This window comes from Chionomys nivalis, chromosome 2 (genome assembly GCF_950005125.1).
Source record: "Chionomys nivalis chromosome 2, mChiNiv1.1, whole genome shotgun sequence".
Taxonomy (NCBI): domain Eukaryota; kingdom Metazoa; phylum Chordata; class Mammalia; order Rodentia; family Cricetidae; genus Chionomys; species Chionomys nivalis.
The window spans coordinates 40,091,673-40,112,641 of NC_080087.1; the positions used below are offsets into that span (position 1 = coordinate 40,091,673).

General features: G+C 37.4%; 1 protein-coding gene across 2 annotated transcripts in view; it reads right to left on the minus strand.

Annotated features, from left to right (window-relative positions):
• Nucleotides 1–20,969, minus strand: part of Rspo3 (R-spondin 3) — an 84,133-nt gene that overhangs the window by 53,791 nt on the left and 9,373 nt on the right. The gene's annotated exons all lie outside the window — the stretch shown is intronic.

Genomic DNA, 20,969 nt, shown 5'->3' on the forward strand with positions numbered 1-20,969 from the left:
TGATTCAGAACCTGCATTAGCATCTTGTCACTGCCCAATGATTTTCTGAAAATTTCTTCTCACTATTCAAATTGAAATAATGTAAGAATTTATTTAAATAGAGCATTTAATTTTTATTAGTAAGTTTGTATAGCTCAAATGTCAGTGCTTATCATGATTAATGTGTACTCTTTTGTCCTTTGGGAGAGACCTTAGAGTTTTTGTGACTCTATTTAAATATGTTCAAGTAAAAGGTGTATTTACTGAGGATGGACTAGTTTAGCAGAAAGATCACTGTGAACACACCTTCCGAGATTTTTTAACAGTCATAAATGAACACTGGCAATAACAAACAAACATAAAGAATTATTTGAGTCATCATTTACTTGAGCTCTCATTTAACATGCCTATAGACATTAATTATGTGTCACCTGATAGGACTAAACAAGAGCGTGTCTCATGTAGTGGTCAAGCTTATCTTTTTTTTCCAAATGGATTTTCTGTTCATATACAACGCTAATCCCTTATAGGCCTTTCTAGATGCCAGGAGGAAAACGATGTCCCTTTGATAAGCAGAAGTCAACACGCAGGTATCTTAGCATATTTCTGACTTCTTTTATTGATAAAGGAAAGTATAAGCATCATTAGACATGGCCACGATTAATCTGTCTTCATAGTGCTGTAAGATTATTAAACTCTATTGCAGAAACAAGGCCCTCCAGTCATATGGTGCCCCACCAGGAAGTGAAGTGGGAGGGGGACTGGGTTTTGGGCAATAAACTTCGAAGGTCCCCGGTTAATAATCTTTCTCCACCAGCTAGGCCTCACCTAAAGGCTCCACCCCCTCCCAAGATATTATCATTTACAAGCTGGGCAACAAGTCTTCAGAACATGAGCCTGTGAGGAATACTTCAGATTTCGAGTATAATAGCAAGGGAAGGCATGAGGTCCAATAGACCGTGACATCATTAGTCTGTCTTCTCAGTCATATTTGGTTATTAACTTCTTCATTGCAAAAACTAAGTTCTCTAGACATAGTTAGAAACGGGACCCATAAAATCAAAGAACCTTCCCATTGGGGTATATGGGCTAGCTACATAGAGGTCATTCGGTTGACCAGCTTCTCCCCGGCCTGCAGGAAACCATCCCCGAATCAGCCACAGGAACCACAAGCAGCTTATTCTCATTCCAAGACGTTTCATAAATAAACTGAGGAAACATGTGGGGGAAGGGAAGGCTGTTTTTCCTGTACATGTTCTTCTGTGGGGTGGAGCGGTTCTATAAAGTGGACGAGGAGGTTTTGCCTTTATGGGACCTGAGGGACTGGTATGGGATCCTTTCCAAGTATCAGGGACATTTTTCATGCCAAGCACTCAGCACTGGGGACTTGGAGAAAACGAGAACCTATTTTTAAGGAGGGATACACCCTCAACACAAAAGGTGCAGGAGAGCCCCGAGTGTTCAGAAGCAATCAGAATCGAAGCAGAAGCTAGAGGTGTAAGTACAACCTGGAAAGATTTTTTTTTCCCCACAAAAACCTGTCTGTGGAAAAGTAGATCATACTTGAAAAAAAATTGCTTCCAGTTCAGTCAGGCAGTGATTCCGGGTTCAATGAGGATGGATCCAATTGTTCCCCACGGTTCTATCGATACCTCTGAAATGCGGTTTCTTAAAGAAAATGTGATTTTGAAATGATGTACCCTCAAGCTTTTATGAATGATGAAACAGCTTTAAATAGATCAGTTATTAATATTAATGTGGTTTACAATTTCAGGGACTCAAACACTAACATTCCTTGAGATGTTTTATTTAAATAACTGGGTTTGGATGTTCATAAACTTCTGAGAAACAGCCCTGAGTGCATCTAACTATTGGTAACCATTTCCTGTGACATGGGACGATATGCCAAGACCTTGCTCAATTCCCTGCTATTCTAAAACTTTTCCCAGTGAAATGATGCAAGTCAATATTGTGATATAACAAATCTTTCTGTATTTTTCATTACGAAAAAAGTTTTTGAAAATTCGAGGGAGGTTCAGCTGTCCCAGCTTGTGGTGAGGATTTGCTTGTTTGTAGTCAGAGAATGCATGATATGGACAGTGCTGTTTGAGCAAAAAATGACAAAAAATATTTTTTTTTCTTTGGCAAAGTTTATATGGTGGCTATGGGAAATGACAGAAGTTAAGACTTTGAAGTTCAGATTCTGGGATCCTGTTTTTATGGGTGAATACTGTAGTGAGGGCTTTCATGAACGCTGTATAAGGATCACTGAAATTATAGTCAGTATTACACAACTAGATACGAATTTCCCAAACTTCATCTTAAGACAAGAGCTTTTTACTTTTTATATGGAAACCGCAGAAAACTTTGGATTGCCTGTAAGAGCTCTTTCAGCTGTAAAATTCTGTGATTGTAAGACAAAAAAAATAGAATTTAGTTTGTCCTACTTCTTTCTTTTGGGCCTATTCTATTGACTTTATTTTTACTGATACATTACTATATTTATCAAACAATTTTTTTCTGTGTTGTTATATATGAACATTGAAGGTAGGGCAGTGGAGATGTAAGGGATGCTTTGCTTTGTAGAAATTTCCACTTTGTCTTCGAAAGTAAGTGGAGTTTACCAGCACACATGCATGTCGATGGCATGCTAGAGCAGGAAACACCATCATTGGTTCAATTGAAAAGAGACCGGTATGAGTTTGATGCGAGGGTCTGAAAGTTTCAGATAAAGGAAGAATAAGGACTCTCAGGAAGACTGGGGACATTAGGATGTGTTTCTATTATGGAATCCATTGTGGAACATGGAGTGACAATCATTCTCTTTCTATCTCGTGAGTGTGTGATATGATTTATATTAAAACAGTTTTTCCCTAACACCATGGCAGACCTAGAGATAACAAGGTGCTTAATGTGGTATTCTATGAAAAAGGCTGAAGGTAATTTCCAATAACCTAAGGCAAAGTGATATGGTAAGGATTGGGTGGGGGTTCTAACAGCACCAAGGTGGTGTAATCAGGCAACCAACAGAAGTCACCTGGATAAGAAAGTAGCTTTGAAAAGTTGGGTTTTTGAGTTCTTGAGAGAGAAGGTGCTACTTGGGATGAGAAAGTCTGCAGGTCGAGAATTAGAACAGGTTGGGGGAGCGGAAAGGGGACTCTAATCATAATATCATGGCATAATATGGCATGATCAAACAGGAACAAAACTTACTTTGGAGTGTTTGTTGGGGATATACATGGGAATCTCTGGTGGCAACTATGTAAGGTGTTGAGAAAGCCCTGATGGATTAAAAAAAAAAAAAAAGGAAACAGCACAAAATAAAGAATTATTTTTAGAAGAAAAAGGGATGAATAATGAGCAAGTTTTAATGGTACCTTGTTTCTTCCTGAAACTTCATATTTAGGAGCATATGTCCCATAAAATAGCACATTTTAATGTGGCAACTGTTCTGTGACCTGTGAAAGTAGAAGCTACCAGGAAGATTCACTTTTGAAACTCAAAGCTAGGTCTCAGCAACATTGTAAATTACTAAACAAATAAGAGCTGCGATCGAGATTAAAATATACATCTTTGGTGTCTGGCAGCTTCCTTTGAATATTGGTAAATGTTAATGTAAAGGGGATAGATATGAATGAGAAAATGGGTAAAATTCACAGGAATTCAGAAGGCTTCCAATGATCTAGCTGCTAAGCTTCAAGTTGCGACTTGCATTGTTCATGATGCATCAAGCCAATTGATCAAGAACTCCGTGCAACAACTCACAGCAAGCTTCATGGGCCTCCCTTCCTTTACTCCATTTCTACAGTGTAACTGCCATCTATTTAAATTGCTATGCGAAAGAAATAAATTGTCATGTGTTGCAGATTATTATCCCTGATCCTCATTTACTTGTAGCTGGAAAATGTTCAGATATGCAAATTTAATAAACTTTAGGTCCTTAAGACAAGCTTGATTGAATTCAATATAAGTGTTGATTACATACGAGTGATTTTGTGATTTTATAAGTTATTTAATTAAAATGTTATATATTCCCAAATTTGACAAATGTCATTTTAACTAAAAAATAAAGAAGCAAGCAAAACAAAAACACTTACCCAGACCCTCCCAGGGGCCTTGAGAGAAAGAAGAGAGAAAAGAGACCTCTCATTCACCATGGTTCAGGCCTGCCCCTCTTACACACTGTTTCTTGAGATAAGAAGTTCATTTGATTTCATGATTTCTTTTTTTTCTTTTTTTGCTTTTTCGAGACAGGGTTCCTCTGTAGCTTTGGTGCCTGTCCTGGAACTAGCTCTTGTAGACCAGGCTGGCCTTGAACTCACAGAGATCCGCCTGCCTCTGCCTCCCGAGTGCTGGGATTAAAGGCGTGCGCCACCACCGCCCAGCCGATTTGGTGATTTCTTGATAGACTTTTTGGTAGGTCCCAGCTTCTTCTACAGAGTGATTATTTATTGCATTGATTTTTATTAATAATTGAAAGGATGCATCCAGTAATGGTGTTTATAAAAACAAGTGTTAAATTGATGAATACTTAACAGAAAGTTAAACAACAAAAATTTTTTCTAGATGTCCTTTTCTTCAGTAATCCATTTTCCTAGAGAAAATGTGACTGTGTTTCATTTTTGTTTTGTTATCTTGACTAAGTTAGGAAATGTACAAAGCAGACTTGATTGCAGAAGCATTGTTTCCATCTATTATTATAGTGAGATACTATGGTAACTGAAACTTTAGGGATGATTCATAGTTCCTTGATTGCCTAGCAAGACCATTTTAAAGAAAGATCAAACGTTAAAGATTAAAGCTACTCAATAGTCTCTTACAAATTTTGGGTAACTACACCAAGAAAATATCGAGATTCTTTTTTCTTAATTTATAAGTTGATGCTTAAATCTGAACATGGCTGGGCATCCCTAGCCTTTTAAACAACTTGGAAGAGTTAGGGATAGATATCAAAGTAGGCACAAAAGCTTATTTGAACATGCATAATTATTTAATTGGATACAATGCTGTGTTTTTTTTTCTATTTTCATGTGTACATGTGTGGGGTGTGGGATATGGAGTGCTGAGGCTGACCTTGGGAATCACTGTCAATCACTCAGCTTATTCAAGGACATAGGATCTCTCATTCAAATCTGGAATTCCCAAACATGTTTAGTCTCACTGACAAGCTGGATTTAGGAACCCCTTGTCTATGCAGTCAGAGGGTCTAAGTCATTGGTTCTCAACGTTCCCAATGCTGTGACCCTTTAACACAGTTCCTCATGTTGTGGTCACCCCAACCATAAACTTATTTTCATTGCTACTTCATAACTGTAATTTTGCAACTGTTATGAATTGTAACATAAATATCTGTGTTTTCCGGTGGTCTTAGGCAACTCCTGTGAAAGGGTTGTTTGACCCTCCCCTGACATACAAAGGTCGTGACCCATGGGTTGAGAACCACTGCTCTAATTACAGGTGGGGGCAATATCCACTCGGCATTTTTATGGACTCTGGGGATCTGAACTCTGGTCCTCATGCTTTCTGGAAAGCTCTCAACCACAAGATCATCTTTCCAACTCCAGCACTATTTTAGATCCCCACGCTGTGATAACTGGATAAAAAGTTGCTTATTCACAGTCCCATAGTGCTATTATTATTTAATGATAATCTATTGAAACAACGATATTTGTCGATGTAGACATAAGAAATATTGCTATCTTTAAATGCTATTTACCTATTAGATATAATGTTTAATATTAGTATATTAAATGATTTAAAATTCAACTGTTATTTAAATATATATAAGCATACAGATGTGGTTGTGTATATGTGTTCACACACGTGTGTATATATATGTATATATATGCAAATATACCATATACACATGCCGCCATGCACAGACACATCTACACATACTTCACTTGGTGTTTCACCTGTGCATAGGCAAGGCACTAATTTTCATTTCCTTTAGGGGAATCTCACTAGGGAAACCAACCACTCTTAAGGGTAGGCTGCATGCCCAGAAGTAGACAAGTAGACAGTCAACAGAAAATTAACTCAACGGCATATTTTAAGGTTCCTTGTCTTATAATGTCAAGTCAAAGCTTTTTAAAATTTGTATATATATATATATGTATATGTGTATATATGTATATATGTATATGTATATATATACACACACACATATATACACACACACTCTCTCTTTTTATTCTATAGGTCTTTGTGTATAGATCATAGCTTCCAGTATAGTGTTTTTATAAGATTTCTGAATGTGTAAACGAGTGGGTCTCTGAATCTATATTTATTTCTTGTGTCTTTTCCTGGGATCTTTTCTATCTATTTGTTTTGTCCTATCATGATGTATTAGATTTTGTTTTATCTTATTTTATTATTATCCCTTAGAAGTCTGTTTGCTTTGTAATGAGAGACAGAACGTGAATAGCTGTGGTTGGGAGTAAAGTGGGGAGGAAGTGAGAGGAGTACAGGGAAGGGAAGCCATAATCAGGATATATTATATAAGGAAAAAGTAAATGTTCAATAAAAGAAAAACATTTTTAAAATGAATAAAATTACTGGATTATATCAAACTAAAAAAATTAATTGTTAGAATGCCAAGTCTGCCATATCTTTTATCCCAGCTTATCACTTTTAGCTGGAAAAATGAGTCTCCACCTGAGTTCACACAATTCTCAACAGGTATAGTAAAAAGTACACTCACGTCTGCTGAGTCTTGGACAGCTAGTGATCCACCATTATTATGATGCAAGGAAACACACTATTTTTCATAGGAATAATTTCTCTGGGAACTTGGTAAACCTTTTTTATTAAATAATAATTTCCTATAATAAATCTAACAGTTTTATACTTTAAATATTTTGAAACAAATTCTCAGTTACCTAAGCTGAGGCTAACATTAAATAGTGAATAGCCACTTTTTTCACTAAAATCAAGTCGACTCAAAATTCTAAGAAAATTGTAGTAGTGGTATAATTCCTGAAATTCACCATATGTAGAACACTTGGTAGTTTGATGTAAGCTTGGTTAGCAAGGGCAACATTTATCTTAACCCAATCTGTGGGGTCAGGATGAATCAAATATAAAAATAAGTTTATTGTGCATGAATGTAACATAGAGGCTGTAAATTAAGGTTTTCAGTACAATATAGAGAATACATGGGTGAAGGCAATGTCCAGTTCTTGATGTCATGGTGCTAACCAGTTGATAGAAACATAAATGCAGAGTTGGATAAATATAGATTAAATCAGATCTCAGGCATACACGACACAGACTCACTCAGAGATGCTACTATAAGCACAGTGGTGAGGTGGGGCATTTGGACATTATTCTTTGTTTGAGGCCTGGATGGTGAGGAGAAGCCACAGAAGCCATCTTTGTGCATCTGAGAAACAGTCTAGTCAAAAACCTGCAAGTGCAAAGGCTTTTCAGCACTGAGAAAGAACTAGCCACGAGGGACAGCACGAAAGGAACCTATGAGGCTCCAGCACTGTGAGTGACAGGTGAAGAGGCTAGAGCAGGGCAGAATCCAACCCCAGAAGCCCTTCTTAAATGAAGTCCACAGGTCAAGTTAGTGTCTGTGGACTCTGTACTTTGTAAATGTTAGAAGGAAAAGAGAGAACATATTTGGTCTGATAGTTCTATTCACTTTAAGTTTTCTTGATATTACAGGTTGGGAAAAGAGCAGGTATTCTGTATTTTAAAAACAAATGTGTTCACTTACTAATTTTTATATCAGAGGAAATGTTCTAACTAGGCACATACTTGGGAATTTGCACCCCGATTCCAGAACTCCAAGAGCCCATGTATCCATCTCTGGGTTCCTTCATGTGAGAACATTCCATTTCCCCTCTGCTCCTGCCTATCTTCCACTGGCAGTAATTTTAGTTTGCTTGGAGGTTTTAAATTGTCATTCCCCTTTTTAATGGAGTATCTTTGTGTATTGTGGTAAGCAAAGAGAAAAGGGAAAGTTATAAAACATAAGAGAATAAAATCTTTATAATCATTACAGCCTAACATATAGTCTTTGCTTACATTTTTCTAAATCTATTAATGCAAAAAATTCAATGAATGCAAAAACTAACACTGTGGCTTTCAATCTAATGAGACTTACATAAGAGTCTCCACATTATGTTACTTTATTTATTAAAAGAATAATAATTCATGGATAGATTTCAAAGTTGAGTTGAATAATAGAAAAAAATCATATTACTTTCCTTTGATAACCTCGTCTGATCTACTGGTTCAGTCTGATCCTGAGAGTGTATCAAGGTGTCTGAAGGATCAAGAGCAAAGGATCTTGACCTTAACCACAAATAGAAACGCCATCATAAAGCGAGCACATTCTGCTCTGAGTTAACATGTAAGGTACTGAGTCAGCATCCCCAGCTGGTTCTAAGGGAAGGGAAACTTCCCTTTCTCCAAGTGGCCATGTTCCCAAGTGGAGGTGAACAGAGGACAAGAGGGGTTGGGGAGGGCTGAGGATCCAGATTCTGCAGAGAGCCAGGACTGTTGATGAGTTTGTAGGTGGTAAATAACAGCGTTTTTCAGCAGACAGGTCCAACAGTGTTCATCCGACAGTGGGAATCATTATGTGCTCTGGCCAGGCTAACAGAACCATCCCCCCTTTTCTTAATGGGAGAAATAATTAGTTAACATAAACAGAAAATGTGATAGTTTAATGGTACTGACTTTGCCTGGGTGTGAAGCCGTAACTACCAACTCACATTCTTGAGCGAAACAAACTTCAGTCTGTGCAAAAAAACAAACTCTACTTTGTTATATTATGAATAAACTTGGATCTTCGTGCCACATAGCATGCTAAAGTAGCACATCTGATGGCCGAAGTCTTAGCATAAGCAAACAGCAGGCGAAGATTTGTGGTGTTTTAATAGGCACAGGAAGATGTGCAAATAGTAGGCGTACCATTAAAAAAAAATACCTGGCTTTATGAGTTGCATTTAAAGCTGGGAGCAGAGAAAAATAGGTAGCTCTTTCTCCTAGATTAATGTAATCACTGATGACACAGAAGAATAAAGATGCACCTTATTGAGTGAGCTGTTTTGGGGGAACTTTGATGCACTCTCCCTGCCATGGTGCCTCGTTTGGCTATGAGCCCTGCACACTTCCCAGAGAAGGCCAAAAACAGTGGTGAGTGTGGGCTCTCAGTTTGCAGTCCGGTTTGGAATTCCAATTTTATTTTTCTAGCTAAGTTACTAACATTTATCTCTTAATCCAAGTATTTATTTGAAAATTAAGTTATTAAACACTTTCACCCTGTTAGCTAGCAAACATACAAAGATGAATAACACAAATTACCTGTGTCAAGAGATTGGAATCTGATTATTTATTTTGGCAAGATTTGCCTACCTCTTTCAAATCGAGGGTTGTTTATCTTCAGTACGGGATCATCAACATGATAATTTCTGAGAAGTATTTAGAAAGACATTGTATAAAGTACCTAACATTCATTAAAATTCTAAAACTCATTAAAAATCCATTAAGTACCATTACCTTCTATCTCCCATTTCCAGAAGACCCACACCATCCCCATTATTCCATGTTAGTATTTTGACCTCCATAGATATTCCCAATGAAGCACAAGTATATGAAAATTCAAAGATAAGATCCTCAAATGATAGAAAAATATAATGCTTGTCTTTCAGGATCAGGGCTCGGAATTAATGCTTCCAGCTTCATCTATTTACCTGTTAATCTCTTAATTTTACTTTTCTTAACAGTTGAATAGTATTCCATTGTGTAAATATGCAATAATTTCACTATTTATTCATCAATTGATGGACATTTAGGCTATTTCCATTTCTAGTTATTGCAAATAGAGCAGGTGGTGGATTAACAGGTATCTCTAGTGTAGGATAGAGTCCTTTGGATATATGCCCAAGGGTTGTGTAGCTACATCATCTGATAAACCTGTTTTCAGATTATTAATGACCTTATATGCTGATTTCCATAGTGGCTACACCAGTTTGCATACCCCCGGAAGTGAATAAGTATTCCCCTTTCCCCCTCTCGAAGCCAGTCTTTGTGGTTATTCAAGGGATAGGAGAAAGAATATAAAGGTTTAAAGGGCATTAATGAAATAGGAAGGGAGAAATTGGAATTGAGGTAGGATATAGGCAGGAAAAAAAAAGGAGTGGAAGAGACAAGTAACACTAAGATATTTTTTTTTAAAAAGTCACTACCTACTGCTATAGAAGCTTAAATATTCACACACACAGTTAAATTGGAGTCACTCTAATGGGATGGAAATGCCATTTGAGATATCACAAGTTGACAAAAGAAAGCAACAACAACGACAGCAACAATAACAACCAGTGCCAGGAATGAGTTGTACCTCTTTTGGAATTGTGAGCCAGTGAGGTGTCATATTGATAATGTTATTGATTACCCTCCAAAATCTTAAAGTAAAACCCTATTGCTAAAGACACCATCTTCTTGAGTCACAGAACATAATAAATCAAGTTGATACTCACTTGGAAGCTTGATCCTTACAGGGTAATTTTCAAAGTGCTGGAAGGTGCTATACATGCTACTAGAAGATAAAAGTAATCACCAGTCTTACCACAACATGATTTTTTTGAGCTACAGTAATGACTGGTTTGGGAAGACATGCCCACTGATGAAACAGTGTCATGAACATCATGGGAGTAAGCAATACTTTCTGGGTGAATTTAAGTTCTGCTCTACAAGATAAAAGACCTACCTGACAATATTGTCAGGCCAAGAACTTGGGACTAGTTAGATCATAGGCTTGAGGGGAGAATTTAATATTTTTATTCTGCTAAAAGGACATAGTGTTAAACTAATTCCTAATAACTGACAATTATGACTGTAACTTAATGCATCTTTCATTAAAGAAGCTTCTATTTGCAGTATAGAGTGATTAGCATAGAAATCCACAGCTGTCCAAGGTATTGAAAATGGGACATCTCCAACATATACCCTTCTACTAAGGATCACTGTGGATGAGAGGCAGGAAAAGTTTAAGAGCAGAGGTGGTGGATGAATACAAGGAAACAGTGTCCCATTTTCAAGGATCACTGTGGATGAGAGGCAGGAAGAGTTTAAGAGCAGAGGTGGTGGATGAATACAAGGAAACAGTGTCTGGATCCAGAAAGACAGCTGCCCATATTAACTCACAGTAGTTACAGCAGCATGCCGAAGCTCCAAGCAAGGTCAAGCCAGAGCAGAATACCAGAATGGGTATGGGAGGTAGCACAAAGTCCTTCTCCTAGCTGAAGAGCCATGGCAGCTGCTGGAAGAGGGAGTGGGAGTTTTCACGAAGAGTGGAGCCCTTGGTAAGGTCAAGACAGCACAAATTGAAGTGTGAGGGGGAAAAAGGGCACCAAGTTTGGTGAATAGGGAGAGAGTAAAGGATCTGGGAGGTGTGGAAAGGGGCAACTATGAATAAAACACATATGCTAAAATTCTCACGGAACTAATAAAAGAAAAAAAAGAAAATCCTAATTATAGCCAGTATAGGGTGTGCTAGTGAATGCTTTTAATCTTAGTACTTGGAAGGCAGAGGCAGGCAGGAGTCTGTGAGTTTGAACCAAGCATGGTATAAACACCATATCCAGGTCAGCCTGGCTATGCAGTGAGACCCTATCTCAAAAGAGCAATACATATATCGAAGACAATTTACTGTATTGCACAGTTGTCTCTCTCTGCATGTATTTGAGATAGCTGGTAGATTTAGCCAATAATAAAGTATAGAAAGAGGGCATATTTTGATGTGTCTTTGTAATTTAAGATATTTAGCAACATAGGAGGCAGAAATTCACTAAGAGTCAATGTGAGAAGCTGTGTTGTAAGGGTCACAGACACAGACTTAGTATGCATTACTGATTACCCACTGACCACATTCCAAACAAAAAGGCCCATGGGCCTGACAATTCACCAAAGAAAGGACTGTAAACAGACTGAGACAGAGAAAATGAATTATAAAAACATTAACAGTGAGACTATAGAGATATCTCAGTGGTTAAAAGCAGGTTCTGCTCTTTCCAAGGACCTCAGTTGCCAACAGTCATGTCAGGCCACTTCAAACAGCTTATAACTCCAGTTCCAAGAGGATGTGAAACCTTCTTCTGGTCTTCAAGCACACCTGTACTCCTGTGCACATGCAAACACACACACGCACAGTCTCTACTTCTGTTTCCATGGCATGGGGATGTGTTTAAAAGTCAAATGATTGGGTTCTACTTCTAAAGATTTTGATTTGTGAATGGAGAAGGTAGACGTAAGGATCTTCATTTGTAAGAAACATTTCAGGTGACTCTGACACAAGTGGCATAATAATTATCACATTTTTTTGAATGTGACATCTTTGCCATATGAAGAATTTCAACTATTGCCCGAAGCGGTCTCCCAAGGACTGATAGATAACTCTGTGATATAACAAGTACTCTCATTCAAGAAATGTGTGACGGTTTAGGAAATTCATGCTTTTACATAGGAAAAAACACACATACATAAACTAGAAGCTTTTGGCAAGAGAAGTACCAGGCATAAGGGATTACTGGTAGTTGAGGTGCTTACATGCCATGGTCAGCAGTTAGGAGGACAAGAACCCAGACTGAAAGATGGAGAGAGGGAAAGTGAGGACAATTACTAGGTCATATGAAGAAAGAAGATTCATGAGGATGCTGTTATGGTGGAACTTAATAGGACTATGGAAATCTTGCTCATTTTCATAAATTTTAAGATGAGAGCATCAAGATCTATAAAGCTCATTAATTTCCAACTTATAGAATCATGAATTTCTAAGTCAAAAAATGTCCTGATACTTATTAATTATGAACATTTATATGTAATATTTTTATATAAATACTTATTTTAAGAATCTTTCTAATAAAACCCAGGTACTTCTACAATCTATTCTTCTTTTTCCTTTAGGTGGTTTGTTAAATAAGGATTGGTGTTCTTGCCTAGATATTGCTTTCATCTCATGATAAGAATTCAATTTAACAGGACCTTAAAGATCTGTCAATAAAAACTTGTCAGCCAGTCAAAATCTCACATGTAACAAATATTTACCTTGATATTTTTAGGATGGTAATACAAGTTAAGACAGAAAATGACTTAGGTCTAAAACTTGGACTAAGATAGGATAGCTAATACAGTACTTTCTCTGAATTTGCCAAATACAAATGGACTGACTATTGTAAATGTAATTCTTACCTGGTAATTGTTCTTATTGTAACAGTTTTTCTGGGTTGGAGCTAAAAACCTTTCCTTTTTGTTTAGAAAAAAGGGGAAATGTTGTAGAATAATCTTTTTTGTACACTGTAAAGATATGTTTTTGCCACAGGATCTTCTGATTGGTTTAATAAAGTGCTGAATGGCCAATTGCTAGGCAGGAAGAGGTTAGGTGGGACTTCCAGGCTGAGAGGGAGGAAGATGAGATCAATCTACACAGGGGAGAGACTCCAGAGGAAATGGAGAGGAGAGGTAAAAAGCCATGAGGCAAAATGTAGATTCATATAAGAGGTTCAATTTAAGCTAGTAGGACAAGCTTAAGCTATAGGCTGAGCTTTCATAAGAAGTCTCCATGCCATTTTGTGTGTGTGTGTGTGTGTGTGTGTGTATGTGTGTGTGTGTGAGAGAGAGAGAGAGAGAGAGAGAGAGAGAGAGAGCTGGTAGTACAGAGAAAGAGTCTCAATACCTACGTTCTGTTGATGCCAAAGTCAAAGAAATTATGAAAATATTAGGTATTTCAGTGGAAATATATGGGGATTTAATCAGTATAGGAAAACTCCCAGACTTATATTGAGGAAAAAACAAAATATCCTCCTTTCATACTAATTTTTCTTTTTTGCTGCTTACTTGGGATTGTAATAAAATACTATGCAGAGGATATCTCTGAACTTTGTTAGATGACTATCTAAACATCTGCCCATTTAAAAGGGATATTAAAAAAAAACCTGGTAATGATGAAACAGTGTCTCCATACCATGCAACCCAGTAAAAGAAGTCACTTTTATTTTTTTTTAAATATTTATTTATTATGTATACAATGTTCTGTCTACATGTATGCCTGTAGGCCAGAAGAGGGCACCAGACCTCATTACAGATGGTTGTGAGCCACCATGTGGTTGCTGGGAATTGAACTCAGGACCTTTGGAAGAGCAGGCAATGTTCTTAACCACTGAGCCATCTCTCCAGCAAGAAGTCACTTTTAGTAATTGCACAGTGATGCTTTACCAGTTGGAGACCTGCTAGAGGCTTTTTCATCCCCAAGAATAGAATGAGAACATTCTAGAAGGGAAACTGATAACTTAATGTGAAGTTTGGTAATTTGGCAAGAATGGTTTGCTACCAAATGGTGTTTCATTTATAAGTGATAGACTGTTGGGACTCTGTGAGTGGCCTGTCCTTCAGTAAGGAAATGAAGAGCATGTGACATAATTCTTTAGTTTACGAACAGGTAGCTCTCTTTGAAAAGACAAATTTGTGGGAAAAATGGCACCCTTTAGTTCCTAAAGTCAGAAATTCCTGAGCTCCCTTCATCTCCACCTCCAATCACCCTTCCCCACAGACTGTATTTCTGTAATGAATAGAGTTTATGTCTTTCATTTCCCACCAATACTACGGATGCAGATTAGCAACCAGAATAACCATTGAGAAACATCAGTTCTGATCTCACACTGTTTAATGTCCTTTTCTACTTCCCTGTAACCCTGTCGATTATTCTGGTTTATTTCTTGTATCAGATTGACCTATTGTCTAATTAAATAATAATATTCCCATCTCCACTGCAGAGGGATGTCCTCTTTTAACTTTCCCTGTCCCCTGGGTATCCTTTCTGATAGGCTTAATGAAAAGCAGAGTGTCATAGTGAAGACTGTCACATTAACCTTTGGATCTATTATTTCTGTATTATTTTGAAATATCCCTTCAATGTTTTTCATTCTGGTTCTTATTTATGTGATTGTTATCAATGTATCATCCACTTGTTGCAAAATAGAGCATGTAAAAATTGGCTGATAGTTGCCTTTCTTTACTTAAACCCATTCAGGAGTTAATTATAACTTACAAAAAAAAAAGATCTGAATCAAATTATTTTCAGGTCTTTGAATTTTAGGAATGAACCTTTTCAAAGTTATCAGCTGATGTTAGAAAAATAATCAACTGACTTACAGAGAAATCCAAATAATGTGTTGACAAACATCTGCCAAGCTGGGGCTTTAAGTCGATCTGGTTGCATGTTCCATGTAGTGATCAAGGGACTGGTTACCATAAAAGGTTTGAGAAAATCCTTGGATAGATGAACAAAAATGCACTATTTTTAAACATAAAATATTTCAATGTTTGTTTGGTAGAAGTAATTCCAGTTAATGAAGTAGTGTGAGAGTTCAGCTATAGAAATTAATAAATGCACCCAAAATGGAAATTTGCTCAGCCAAACTATGCCACTCCATTCCAAGCTTTACCTAACAATGCCAGCTACGTTTACAGTACACATAGCGTACTTCCCGTGATTGTCACAAAGGTCACACTAAGTGATGACTCCTATTCATTGGCCATAAATTTTAAGACAAGAAAATGCTGGGAGGCCTAATAAATTCCAGTGTTTTAGGCTGCGCTTCCTTCCATCTTTGTGCTTCATTTCCACAATACTGGTCTCCAGATAAATATTTGGATGTGGCTTGGACTCACTCATTGCAAATAATTCAATTTCTATTTCTATTTGAACATATCTGAAAAAAGAGTATGTCACAACTTATAAATATATTTAAGCTTCTATCTTTAGCAATATTCTGTGTTTGTCTATCGATCTATCTATTTATGATTAATTTAACTGTGGCAAAGTTGGGTTTTATTTTTACCGTGTATTTAACTCGAGTAAACTGGTTTCTGCTTATTTTTTTTTAAATATACTCTAAAAGATATATGAACACACCAAGAAAAACTTATACTTTTAAATTTAAGCTCTAATTCCACATCCACAAAGCTCTGACAGGTAACTCTATATGGCAAGAAGGCAAGGAAGGCTCATTGATGTCACAATTGAGGGACTTCAGGTCAGTAACCTGTTCTCTGGAAAATAAGAAGTAGTAGAGCTGCTTTTCAGTGGCCACAACACAATCACAGACTAAGTGATTTGGGAAACTATACCACAGTCTATCAACTATCAATCATACTTCTTTGCCTTCTACCTCTGAGTCGTTTCTCAGTGTAGTCAAAATCCAAAAATACACATGTTTTGAGAAGGTCAAAAGTTACAATTATCTTACAATGAAGCGCAATAAATTCTTCATTTGTATCCCATAGTTCCCTGCTTATTATTTTTCTTGTCACATCATTGTATATAACCAAGATTCAAATGTAAAACATTTTGAAATTTAGTGAGTACTGTATTTTCGACATCAAGACATAGGGATCAAATCTCATTGTAGATGTTGAGACATAGTTCTTAGGTTGACCTTGAGTCCACAGAAATCACCTGCTGTAGTTTTCCAAGGTTTGGGGGTCACATGTGCACCTTCACCTCTAAGTTCTATAATAATTTTTCATTGAAAAAAACATTAACTTATTTTTAAAACCTTACTTTATAAAGAAAAAAGCAACAGACTTACATGAGGTCTTAGTTTGTTAATTGTCAGTGGTTAAAATGAACTCAAAAGGACAGATTTTTATATCTTAGTGTCATTATCAAAGGACAGAGAAAAAAGTTTTCTGAGGTCTGTGCTTGTTATTCAGCTGACACCATGAGATCACCGATACTGTAGTGCTATTCTGAATTTCAGCCAGTGATCTTTTTTATACATCAAATGCCTAGCTGTGTCACCCTTAACCTACTTATCTTTCTGCATCCATGTGTCTACAATGTCAACTGAGGACTTAAAACAATTTTTCCAAAAAATGTCTGTAATAAACTTGCCTATTTTTTCTTTGTTATTTTCCCCTAAAAATATGGTATAGCAGCTATCCATCAGGGCTAAGTGTTGTAAGTCCTCCATAGATGATTTACTTGTGCTAGAGATGTGTATAAGTCTTATCGACTCCTCTGCTGTATTGATTATATAGGAGAGCTGAGAACTGGAGGGCTTGACTCAGTCACCAATTCACTCTGGATGCTGCGGGAGGCAAGCCTACATATGCTCGTTATTTGAGAATTTTGAGTGGCCAGGAAACACGGAATGAGGACACCGGTGGGCTTACTCCATGAGGTTGAGGCTGCCACTCTGTTCTCACAAGTGATATTGGATATAAGCATTAGCGTTCAGCCCACATCCCCTTTAATACTAATTCTTGAGTAATAAGAGAGAAACCAGAGCTTATGTCAGAGCAGACCTCACACATGTTGCTTCACTCTGGTGAGCATATGGGAAAACAGCAAGGGGCTATTTAAGTGATGAAGAGATAATGTTATTGCCCCTTACCTTTTCGATCAATTTAAATTTATCTTTTTTATTTTCAGCTTAAATTAATTCATTTTTCTCTACATTATTTAAACATAAGCCCTCTAGAGATAAATGATAGGTAATAGTTTGCAGTTCAAATTACATACAGCACATTGTAATTCCTGGCTTGGTTACTTTTCCTTTGGTCTTTATGGAGGGTGTCAGCCTCTATGCATGAGATGAAATAAGGTCTGCTCTTGCAAACAATAATAAGGACCTATCATTTCGAAACAGTTACTTATACTTTGTTTAATCTCTAATGGAAAGGATTTCTCTAAATATTTACACCAGAATGGTTGTCAGAATGAATCGTGAAAAATATCTGGCATACTCCCAGAAGGAGAGGGCTGGTAGCTGGGGAGAAAGGAGATTTCTGGTCATATAATTTTAAGCAGCCCTAGAATTTTAGGGAGCTTCCTGCTAGAATCTGAAGAGCTTATATTAACAAAAGGTACTTCAACATGAAAAGAAAGTCAAGTAAGATATTTGAAAAACCACTTTAGTTTATTGCTCTTGTAAAAATGACTTCATGCTGGTTCCAGGTTTAAAGGAGAGAAAACACATAGTTTTCAGAGACTGGATAAATTGTCCACAAATAGAAACTTGTACAAGAAGTGTGTTGAGGCATCGAACTCATTTTGAGCTGTAATTTCAAAGGCAGTTTCTAGGTGGAATCAGCAGGAAAGCTTCATATATTGGGAGAGAACTACCATTCACTGAGATAATATAAATGCAGCATGCATGCTTGTGTTGAGTTACATTGCTTCTCCCCAATAGCCCATAAATTAAGTAGTTTGTCTAAAAACTATTTCATACAAATTTGCAGAATTATAAACATTTCCTTTAGATCACAAACAGTATATTAAAGTCCTTGGCAAATAGTTTCCAGGAGGTCTCTGGACGCTGAAGATGGCGGTGGTAGTGGGAATCATTCAAAGTCTGTCTGCAGCTCAACTGGGAAAGAAAAACTGGATTTTTCTATCACTAGATCTGACAAATTCCCAAGAAATGCAATGAATTCTATGGCTCTCCTAAGTTATCACAATGAGAAGCAGTTCATTCCATCTCATTGCCTATATGAGGACAGAACACATCTACCGGATATCTGGAGATTGCCAGTTGCTAATACAATCTGACCAGCAAATGAATTCATCTGTAAATTTAGAATAGTGGTATTTGTTTCCATATGTTTAAACAAAGATCTAGTAGCCTAAGATGAAAGGAATAAAAGAATATACTGAATTCATTCTAGATTACAAGGAATTTGCAACTTTAAGGATAGTGAGCCCTGGGATCTTTATGGTTTTGTTCAATTAAAGATCCATCCCACGAGGCAGTAGGACACCCCGAGTATTCCAGACGATGGCAATGGCTTCGAAGCAAACTTTCCCCTTCGTTACTGTGTACAGATCCCTTTGTGCTTGTTGTATGGAAACATTTAACAGTCTTTCTGTTTCTTATACTGAAACTTTCAAATGATAGTTCCACTTCTTCGTTGATAGTTTCTACTTATCTGACACCAGGCTTCTGAAAGGGGTTAGTTTAATTAAGTACAAGGAATCCTAAATTTGCCCTCGGCCTTTTTCTAACTGTAGATTTTAGCACTCCTGCCCTGCCATCATCATGCATTACCGTCTTCTTATCACTGAGAGTTCTTTCACTAATATTATGTCTAAATTGACCTGGGGATGTTTACGGGAATTTTTTTTCTCTTTCCTTTCTTTCCCCTTCAGATAATTCTTTTACAAAGACTGAATTCCTGGGGCTCTTTTTATCTGTTCAGGAAGGAAGGAGGCAGACTTGCCATAATGACAGCAGGCCTTCTCTGTGTGGGTTTTGCACTCTTGCAGACAGACAGGTGGTTTATGAGGATTGTGACGTGCACTGTGCCCCCGCCGGCGGCGGTGCTGGTGGCATATTTCCATCTCGTGCATGCTCAGGGTGAATAACCTATTGAGAAGAAAGTTGGTGGGAAAGCATTGTTTTGGGTAGTTTCCTGCTTTCTGTAGCTCATGATTGCTCCCAATCCTTAGGGACAAGTAACTAGGTCTGAGCACGGAGCAATGTCTCAAGCATGCTGTGATGACCCTCCTCCCAAGGAGCCTGGCTTTCTTCAGTCTAATTACTTCTGGCAATTGTGGTTATTGGGATTTGGCCTAGTGACTCATTGCAACCCAAATTTTCCCAAAGAGCCCCCTTAACAAGCACAATGAGCTCTGACAGGAAGCCCAGACTTCCACCTCGTATTTACATGGAGTTTTCCCTAATTTATGGCAAGGTTTGAAAATTCTGTATGGACTTAAAAAGAATAATAAACAAGAGTTAGAGGAGACAATTGCTCCGAGAAGAACAGGTTAGGAGAAAAATGAAGCATTTTTGAATTAATGATCTGCTCCAAAGTTAATCCATTTGATAGAGTTGAGTCTCCCCTCCCCCACATGCTATTTATAGTAGTCTTACTGATCACCAGTAGTCAAGCTAAACTAGTCTGGAATTGTAGAGCCTATAAAAGAAAGGAATGTTTACTTCTCCTTAGGCAGTTGCCTCCCCATTTAGGTTTTCCTGACAACAAGGAGGACACTTGGGATCACCAATAATCTGGTAAGACATTAAAAACAAACAAATAACAACAAAAACTAAACAAAACCCCAGTTGTTCATTTTTGAGTAGTTTTGGAAATAAGTTTGAGCATAGCTTGCACTACATTTACTTCTACGGTTGCACTGTTTCTCCCCTCGACAACCACAGCAGTGCAGTCCCCTTCTCCTGAGGGCTACCTTGCAGGGATTCAGCACACTCTCATGCCCATGCCTTCCTGTGTGCACTTTACTTTCTTCCTAGAATGAAGTGATTGATTCTCTTTGAGACAGCCCTGCTTGCTCAACTCAGTGCCTTGAGTTTATCAGTTTCCTATTGAGAAATCATACCGTGCAGTGAGAGGGCTTTCTGCTGTTCAGATGATACATCATATCTCCTCCCTTATCACACTTCACGCAGGTTTATTTTGTCTGTCTAAACCTCATAAAACTGGCATAGTTTTCAACAGTTGCTCAGCTCTAATGGATGGTCTTGAATTAAGGGTCTGAAAATATAGCACTCTCAGCTCTGTATTAGTATCCCCAGGACAAGTTTTAAAACTGAGACTATCAAGGCCCTGTCTCCAGAGATTGTGCTATTTGGGCTAGTTGTTTTTATTTTTAAAGCTCTCCAGGTGATTCTAATATGAACTCCAAATCAACAATCCCCGTATGAAGGCCCATTAAGCAAAAATTCAAAATGGAGGTGATTATTAATGGTCTTGGTGAAAGTAATATAAATAACAGATTTTATGAAACATCATAAAGATAGCTTTCTGGATAACAAAAAGAAACTGGCTAGGGAAATGCCAATTGTGATTGTAAATTATATCCAAGGGTTTTGACATTTAACTGCAGAATTACAGTTTTGCTCACATCTTTATGCCTAAGTAAATCTTGTCTTGGATATACAAGACATACTTGGGAAGAAGGATTTTATAATACGTCGAATAAATTGTGTGATTTTATTGCTTGTGGTATAAAA